The 9,294-nt window shown below is 52.1% G+C and overlaps 1 long non-coding RNA gene across 1 annotated transcript; it reads left to right on the top strand.

Annotated features, from left to right (window-relative positions):
• The first annotated feature begins 627 nt into the window (after nucleotides 1-627).
• On the top strand, nucleotides 628-8,975 carry LOC117003377. The gene is made up of 3 exons (XR_004419505.1): nucleotides 628-829; nucleotides 6,270-6,373; nucleotides 8,382-8,975. It is a non-coding gene; the product is annotated as an uncharacterized LOC117003377 (long non-coding RNA).
• Nucleotides 8,976-9,294: the final 319 nt, after the last annotated feature.

Here is a 9,294-nt window from a genome sequence, read left to right as displayed (position 1 = left end):
GGGAATTTTGGCAATTCCTACAAGGAATCAAGTGGAGATGTCCAGTTCTGCTGGAGCAGGCATTGAGACCCTCCCAGCACAACCTGGGGCTGATTGTCCCTTGTGGCCACTCCAAAAAACCCTTTGGAGCAATCCCATTCCCACTAAAACCCGCCTGTGCCTTTGCTGGGGACTGGGGGTCGTAAACCACCTTCTCAACCTCGAATTTTTGTGTCCTTTAATTCAAAGCTTTCAGGTCCAAAAAGGCCAGGAGCGATGGTTTGCAGAAGTTGCGATGATTAGCAGAAGTTTTAATGAATCCTGATGGATTTATTATTTGTCTTTTGGACCGATAGATCCCCAGGGGTTGTTTATTCCGATGTCTTGGAGCTCATATAAAATATTTTATTGCTGTGCTTACATTCCTCTATAAAATATTTGCAACACTTCCGCCTGGACTAAATCAGGGCAGGTGAAACTCTAAATTTTGGGGAATATGAGGTCTCATGTTCATCCCCCTCAGGATGCTGTTCCAACCTTGGTGATGCTGTGCCCCCTCTCCCCATTCCCAGGGGGTTTTGGGAAGCACAATCCCACTCCCATTGGGTGGGAAGTGGCTTTTTTGGGGGGGAAAAGGTGTGCTCAGAGGCAGGGATCAGCATCCCGAGGATGCCGGGTCAGCTCCGGGTGCTGATTTGCAGCTCGGGCAGAGGCAGCTGCGCCTTTTCCGTGAGATTCGTGTCAGCGTTTGGCAAAAATAGCATCAGAGCCACTCTGGCTGCCCAGCCCGGCGTCTGGAGCCCGCTCCTCCCGACAGGAGCCAGGGAATTGCGTGGCTTGGCTGAGCCAGGTATTTCGCTTCTATTTTTCATGCCCAGAATGCGGCTGTAAAAGCCGATGAATTCCCGGTGTGTGTCACCTGGGCAGGAGCAGCGGGGGAGGCGCAGCAGGGAGGGGACAGTGCTGCGATGGGAGCTCGGCTGGCACTCCGGCGTCTCTGTTCGCACGGGAAAGGGGAAGGAAAAGCTCGGGAAGGCTCCAGGGCATGGGAGCATCCATGGGAGCATCACTGCAAGGAGCAGCCTGCAGGCAGGGCAGGGAGGAGAGGCCATCAGCGCCTGGAAAAGCTGGAGCCAGAGTCTCCAGCTGCGGCAGAGAAGGTTGTGAATCTTCCAGTTAGTGACGGTCTGTATGAATTGGGGATGTTTTTCTGATTGTGTGGTGACCAAGGAGAGCCACCATGAGCTGAGCACACGTCCAGGGCTCCCACGGACACAGCAGGAGTCAAACCAGGCTGTGTGCTCAAGGCAAACAAACAGCAGAGAAGTGAAAACAATTGTAAAAGCCAAAAATGATGTTTGCACTCACAGGCTCGTGGAATTGTTTGGGTTGGAAAGAACCTTCAGGCTCATTGTGTTCCACCTCTTGCAGGGACAGGGACACCTCCCACTGTCCCAGGCTGCTCCAAGCCCTGTCCAGCCTGGCCTTGGACACTTCCAGGGATCCAGGGGCAGCCACAGCTTCTCTGGGAACCTTGTGCCAGGAGCAATTCCTTCCCAAAATCCCATCCCTCTGGCAGTGGGAGCCATTCCCTGTGTCCTGTCCCTCTATCCCCTTTCCCCAGTCTCTCTCCAGCTCTCCTGGAGCCCCTCCAGGTCTCCCTGGAGCCCCTTCCTGCTGCTGTGAACAAAAGAGCTTTGAGGGACTGGATCCAAAGGCCCAAACACCTCCAGCTTGGCCTTGGGATGAGCTGAACCAGTTTTTTCCTTTCCTAGACGGTGTCTGGCTGGGCTGGGCTGGGTTGAGCTGGGTTGGGCTGGGTTGGGTTGGGCTGGGCTGGGCTGGGCTGGGTTGGGTTGGGTTGGGTTGGGCTGGGCTGGGCTGGGCTGGGTTGGGTTGGGTTGGGCTGGGCTGGGCTGGGCTGGGCTGGGTTGGGTTGGGTTGGGCTGGGCTGGGCTGGGTTGGGTTGGGCTGGGCTGGGCTGGGTTGAGCTGGGCTGGGCTGGGCTGGGCTGGGCTGGGCTGGGCTGGGCTGGGCTGGGTTGAGCTGGGCTGATTCTCCCCAGGGAAGGAAGCAGAGAGAGGGAAAGGGAGATTAAAGCCTTGTCACTGTCCATCCTGAATCTGAGACATCTGCCAGGTGTTCCTCGCTCCCTCAGAGCTTTCCCAACCCTCCTGGAGAGCCTGGGAGCTCCCAGCATCCAGTGGTGACACGGGGAAGGACGAGTTTCCCCTGAGTTTACCCAGGACTGGGAAGCCTTGTTGAGTTTGAAATAATAACAATTTTGTGTGAAATAATAACAATTTTGTATGAAATAATCACGATTTTGTATGCGTCTGAGTCTTTCTGCCCAGCGTGAGCCAATCTAAAGCCGATCTCATTTATCAATTAGCATTTGTAACGTCCTTATCACCATGGAATCAAAACACTGTAAATGGATTAAGGAATAAGCAGGATGCCTGGGGGAGTCAGGAATTCATCTCCTCGGGATTGGGGGTGATCTCATCGGGGGGACAGGGACAGGCACAAATTTTTGATCCTGTACAAAATTGGAGCAAGGGGTCATTGGAAATAATTAGAGTTATTAGTCTGGAATTAAGAGAGTAAATTTTTGATCTGGACCTGAATGTTCACAGGGGGAGTTATTGTGGAAAACCTCATCCTCTGCTCCCTGTGCTTCTGGTTTATCCCAAATCATCCCCAGAGCCTCCCCTCGCTCTCAGCCCAGCCCTGTTTTCCATGGGTCCATGGAAAACAGCCCTGGAGTGGTGCCAGGCGGATGCTGCTGTTCCCAGCCACTTTGGAGGGAAGGATTGCAGCATGAGGAGGGTCCTGCTGGCTCCAGGAGGAGCAGGAGGTGTCCCCAGGAGCTCAGCAAGGTCACCTTAAAGGGAATTATTGAACTGCATCCCCTTCCCAACAGGGGGAAGCAGAAGTGGGCACGGGGACAGCTGTGCAGGATTAGCGGGGTCTGTCCTAACCCAGGGTGTGTGTTGAGAATATTTTAGCTGAAGAACATTTGGAATTCAGGATGTTTTCTCATTCCATCCCTGTGGCCCCTGATTCTGTCCCTGTGCTGAGGTAGAGCCCACCTGCAGAGCTGCCCCAGCACAGGGAGGAGCTGCAGCTGCTGCAGCCAGCCCAGAGGAGGCTCCAGGATGAGCAGAGGATGGAGCAGCTCTGCTGGGAGGAAAGGCTGGCACAGCTGGGATTGTTCACCTGGGCAGGAGGAGCTTTGGGCTGAGCTCAGGGTGGCCTTGAAGGAGCTGCAGAAGAGCTGGAGAGGGAGCTGGGACAAAGGGATGGAGGGACAGGACACAGGGAATGGCAGGGCTGGATGGGATTTTGGGCAGGAATTGTTCCCTGTGAAAGTGGGCAAGGCTGGCACAGGGTGCCCAGAGCAGCTGTGGCTGCCCCTGGATCCCTGGCAGTGCCCCAGGCCAGGTTGGACATTGGGATTGGAGCAATGGGACAGTGGGAGGTGTTCCTGCCACAGCAGGGGGTGAAACAAGATCAGCTTTAACCTCCCCAAACCATTCTACAATTCCATGATTCTCCCCTGCCAGCTCTCCAGGCAGCTCCTGGTGTGTCCCAGCTCAGTGGGAATGTGGCACTGCCACACCCTGGTGGCACAGGACAGTCCCCCCCTCGCTGTGCCCAAGGGCTGCAGAGGCAGGAAGGGTCCCAGGGCTCCTGCAGGTCCCAGGCTGAAAACCCCAACCAGGCATCCTCGCTGCTGGGAAGGAGATTTTGGGGAGCAATCCAAGCCCAGCAGCACCAGCACTGAATGAAAGATGGCAACTGTGCCACGGGCAGGGCTGTGCTGGCTGCTCCTCTTCCCTCATGCCAGAGCAGGAATTGCAATTTATTTCTGTACTGCCCAGGGTCAAGCAGAGACCAAGAGCTGTACAGCTGCCCTGTGCCCTGGACAAGTGACCCTCCCCAGTGGAACACTCCTTTCCTGTGCCACACAATGTCACCTCCAACTGCCAGCACGAGAAAAAGCATAATGAGCCTTCATCCCTGCCATTATTATGCTGGGGATGCGTTAAAATAAGAATATTCATGAGAAAGCATTTGTTTATCCAAGTAGCCTTGAGCATTCAGCAGTGAAGGGCTGGACTGGCAGTGGCCAGCAGTCAATATTTATCCAACACTAACAGAGCAGGAATGGTCATTTTGGACATTCCAGAGAAATCAGGGTGGCTCCTGCTGCAGTGCCAAAACCCCTCCGAGGTTTGTTCAGTGCTGAATGTCACAGCAAGGACAGGAGTGCAGGGCATGCTCGGGGTGCTGGCACCGAGCGTTTTCACGCTGAACTGGTTCAGAGCTGCAGGTGCCAGCTGAAAACCCCGGGGTGCTCGTTCCTGCTGGATGAATTCGGCTTTTCCAGCCGTGGATGGGCTCCCACACGCTGGGCCAAGCCCTGTGGCCTCACCAGAGCGCTCCTGGAGCTCCCTGGCACTGCAGCAGCTCCTCCTCCAGCCGGGTTTGTGGCACCATCCTTGATGTCTCCATCCCCTCCTCGGCACTTGGATTTTTTTCTCCTCTTTTTTCCCCTTTGCAGGGATTGCAGCAATGTGGCTTTGCCTTGGGTAAGGGATGAACATTTCCTGCCATGCCCAGACCCCTGTCCCTCAGCCAGCAGCAGGGCCAGGCTGCCCAGGAGCAGTTTTGCTGGCTGGAAAAGCAGCAGAGGACAGGAGGCACATGGCTGAGATGGGCACACAGAGCAGGAGCAGGGCAAACAGCTGGGAAGGGGCTGGAGCAGGGGGTCCGATCCCAGCCATGTGGCAGGAGCAGAAAAGGGCACCAGGAAAGAGCTGGAAAATCCAGAGCTCAGCCCTGCATCCGCATCCAAACCTTTCCTGCAGCCCCTGGACAGCTCCAGGCTGCTGAGCATCCCTCACCACACCTCTGATGGATCCCGGGACCATCCCCAGCCTTCACCCTTCTTCTTCTCGAGCCTCAAGCCTGGAGTTCACATTTTCTGGGATCTCTCTTTGTGTCCAAATTGGATTTTGCTCTCTGGGAACCGTGCCTGGAAAGACAAGGGGCAGCAGGAGGGGGAAAAGCCCAGAACAGCTCCGTGGCATCTCTTGGCAATTTGTGAGGAGTGAAAGACGGGCCAGAACAGCCCCAGGCCTTCCCTGATCCTCCTTTTTTCCCTTTGTGAGTGCACAAGCCTTGCTCCAGCCTCAGGCTGACATTCCCAGGTTTCCTGCAGCCCACAGGGGGCAGGAAAATGGGATCCTTCTGTTAACAGCTCCCCGTGCCCCTGCAGCAGCTCCTGGGTGCTCAGGAATGGGACGGGATGGGATGGGATGGGATGGGAGGGATGGGATGGGATGGGATGGGATGGGATGGGATGGGATGGGATGGGATGGGATGGGATGGGATGGGATGGGATGGGATGGGATGGGATGGGATGGGATGGGATGGGATTGAGGCTACCCTGTGAACAGGGGAGGCGCAGCCAGCACAAACATCCTCAAACATCAAGAGGGTGGCACAAGCTGATATCAAAATCATGGAATCACAGTCTGGGTTGGAAGAGACCTTAAATCCCATCCCATGGATCTCATCCCATTCCGTCCCATCCCATGGATCCCATCCCATCCCATCCCATCCCATGGATCCCATCCCAGCACTGAAATGAGAGGTCCCATTGTCCCTTCAGGGACAATCCATGGGTGCAGCACCCACGGGTTTGGAGCCAATTCCAGGCATTTCCCACTCTGAAGGAGATGCTCGGTCTGTGTGGATCCACCAGGCTCTGCCTCGGAGCAGCCTGAGGGGAAATCACCCTGAACGCCATGGAAACTGCATTTCCTCTGGAAAACCCGGATTGCACTCAGAGCTCAGCCCATTGAAAGCTCGAGCAGCTCCATCCTTTGCAGGTCAGGAGTTTCAGCAGCTCGAGTTTCACTCCGTGCTGTCTCCTGCTCCTCCAGCCTGGATTTCGTGTTGGAGAAGCTCCCTGGCCCCAGCTGAAGGATAATAATTGAATAACATGCAACATTACACTCCCAGGTTTCATTCATTTTCGCACCCGCAGCATCTGTAAAATCTAAAATGAGGTCTCATCTCCAGTCTGTCATCCTGCCCAGCAACAACACATTCCAACGAGGAGGGAGGACATTGCAAATCCAAACCTGTGAATTACCTCAAACCATCTCATTCAGGATTTGATTCACATCTCAGGGCACAGCTCCCACAGTAAATTAATAAGATATAAGCTTGTAATATTTTCAATGGCTTGAGATGGCAGCATTTTTCATTTCAATTAGGGGGAAGAGCACAATTGGATTCCTGAGCCTTGGCTAGGAAGGAAACACGTTATTCCCTCGGGGCAAGGACTTCAGCAGCATCCAGGAGCCTTGGAATCTTCTTGGTCAGCCTTTAACTGGTGGCCAGTGGGAGCTGCTGGAAAGGATTTATTAAAATCCCTCCCCAGCAGGGAGGGGGGATCACACCTGGCACTGCAATCTTGTTCCTGCCCTCCTGATTTCCCGAAATTCCTCCCTGCAGGAGCTGGGCAAGGTGGAGGAGCTGCCCTCAGAGGTCTGCACTGAGCCCCAGATTCCTCCCAGAAATTTGGGGAGCTGTTCTGGGATAATTTTTGGCATCTGAGAGCGCTGATGCAGCCACTTCCAAAATCCAGGTGGAGAAAACATTGAGGTTATTTTGGGTTTAAAAATTGCTTTTCTCAGCCCCTGATGCTTCCTTTGGTTCTCACATCCCTCTATGGGTGAATCTCAGCTGGATTTGGGGAGCAGCAGGGACAGTGAACGCCTTGTCCTCGCTTTTCCCCCTTTTTTTTTGGTTTTTATGAGGTCCTTGGACCTGCCAGAAACCCTCTGGAATATTAGGACCACGGGAAAAAACAGCCAGGGGTGTAAAATAGGAGAGCAGCTCAGCTTTGCAATGATTTAGGCCATAAATGCTGGAATGAGAAGCTTTTGGAATTTGCAAAACAGAAAAAAACCCCCACAGTTATCAAAAATCCCTTCTCCAGTTCACGTTCAGTGCCTGGCAGTAGGAGCTCACCAATTTAACATGAAATAAAGCCAAGCTTTAGCTTTAAAACACTGGACTAAGCCAGGCTCAAGGCTTAGGCTGTGAATTTTTGCAGAGGACAAGTCCCGGCCTTGCACAGAGAGCAGCAAAACAAATCCACAGAGTTCAGGAATGAGGGAATTCCTTCTTAAAGAGGAAAAAAATCCACAAAAATCCAACCTGTGGGCTCAGGTGGGTCCATCCATGAATTTGATTCACCAGGCAAACCAACAAACACTATGGTTTTGGATGTGCCAGTCACAAAATTCCCTAAAAACACATATTATTTTGTGCCTAGAGCTCCTGGATTGGAGTTTCTGGATCCTTGCACAGCAGTTTTGGGTCTGGAAATGTCTCAGGGAGGGTGGGAATGGATCCTGCTCTTCTCTTTTGAATAATTCCAACCAGAAATGAGGGAAAATCCCTCTGTTTTCCACATTTACTCAAAGAAATCCACTCTAAAACAGATTAGGGAGTCAAAACTGGGGCATTTCCCAAGAATTATTTGATTCAAATTTGATTAAAGGAGAGAAACCAACAAAAATCATGGCTGATTGCGAAATATCCTAAAAATTCACATTTTCCAGAGCTCCTCGACTGGAATTTCTGGATCCTTGCACAGCAATTTTGAATCTGGACCTGTCCCAAGCACTGGGACAGGGAGGGTGAGAATGGACCTTGAGCCTGCTCTTCCCATTTGAATCATTCCAACCAGGAATCAGGGAAAATCCCTCTTTTTCCGCGTTTACCCACAGAAATCCACTGAAAAACAAATTAGGGAGTCAGAACTGGGGCATTTCCCAAAAGTTATTTGATTCAAGTTTGATTCAAGCAGGGAAACCAAAACTAAAAATCACAGTCTTGGACATGCTGATTGCAAAATTCCCTAAAAAACCCCGTATTTCCACATGCCCAGAGCTCCTGGATTGGAGGGTCTGGATCCATGCACAGCAATTTTTGGGTCTGATAGTGGCTGAAATGTGTCTCAGGAACAGGGACAAAATGGACAAAATGTTAAACTCTGATCCTGCTTTTCCCATTTGAATAATTCCAACCAGGAATGAGGGAAAATCCCTCTTTTTACCCACAGAAATCCACTCAAAAACAAATTAGGGAGTCAGAACTGGGGCATTTCCCAGGCAAATTTGATTCAATCAAGCAAAACAACAAACTCAAACTGTTTTTTGGGAAAAAAACCCCAAAAAAACCAAAACACCAGCCCCAGTTTGTGCCTGGGACAGTGACCACGAGGAGCAGAGATGTGGCTACCAAAGGCCCTGCTCGGGTATTTCCTATTTTCTCAGGGATGCTCTGGCACGTTTTTTTTAATTTTTTTTTTCCAGGAGCAGCTCAGCAGTTCAGCTAAAGCTTCCCTCCAAACATCAAAGAGCTGGAAGAGTAAAACCCATCAGAATTTTCCTAATCAAAACCACGCGTAATTGTCAAGGCAAGGCAGATAACAGAAGTCGGGCAAGCTCTGTGAACCCCCAGCTTCACTCAGACTTAGCAATTAAGGAGCTGCGAGGCTGAGGAGGGGGGAAAGTCGGAGCTCTCCAGCACCAATTAGCAGTTAATGAACATCAGCAATCCCCCTGGAGATGGGGGAAATGAAACCAGGACCAAAATGCCACCCGCGATTTGAGCCGGCCTAAAACCGCGCATCCGCTGCGGGGGATGCTCTGTGCCCCTGGAAAAGGAGGAAGGCTCGGAATTCCGTGCAAGGTTGGGTTGGAAGGTTCAGAATTCCATGGAAGTGTTGGTTTTCCCAGGTCAGGCAGCAGCACGAGGGAGGGAGGGAGCCTGGAATAATTTCAGCAGCGCTGCCATTCCACGTGAAATCAGAGGCTGAAAGGAAGTCAGTCAATTTAAACCCGCTCCTGAAGGGGAATAATTAAACACTCCAAAGATGTGGGAGAATTTTAAGCAGTCAGCGAGGATTTAAAGGCAACATATCATTCCTAGCTGGAATAATAATAATAAAAAAAAAAAAATAAAAAATGAAAGAGGGAATGTCGGCAGACTGAAGGGAGCCTCAGTCAGTCAGAGCAGGCTCGCCTTGGCAGCCTGGCAGGGATGGAAGCGCTGCAGGGAAGTCTCAAAAATAGCGGTGGAGAACCTGGGAGGTGATGGGAAAGTGTGTGGGACAGGGAAATTAAAGCATTAGTCTGGAAAGGGGTGGAAGGAAGGGAAAAGAGGGAGGGGAAAGAAAGGAGAAGGGGGAAATGGGAAACAAAAAGGGAGAGGGATGGGAAGGGA

The sequence above is a fragment of the Catharus ustulatus genome, chromosome 15, assembly GCF_009819885.2.
Source record: "Catharus ustulatus isolate bCatUst1 chromosome 15, bCatUst1.pri.v2, whole genome shotgun sequence".
Taxonomy (NCBI): Eukaryota; Metazoa; Chordata; class Aves; order Passeriformes; family Turdidae; genus Catharus; species Catharus ustulatus.
The sequence above is the reverse complement of the archived record's forward strand: the minus strand, read 5'-3'. Positions and strand labels throughout refer to the sequence as shown.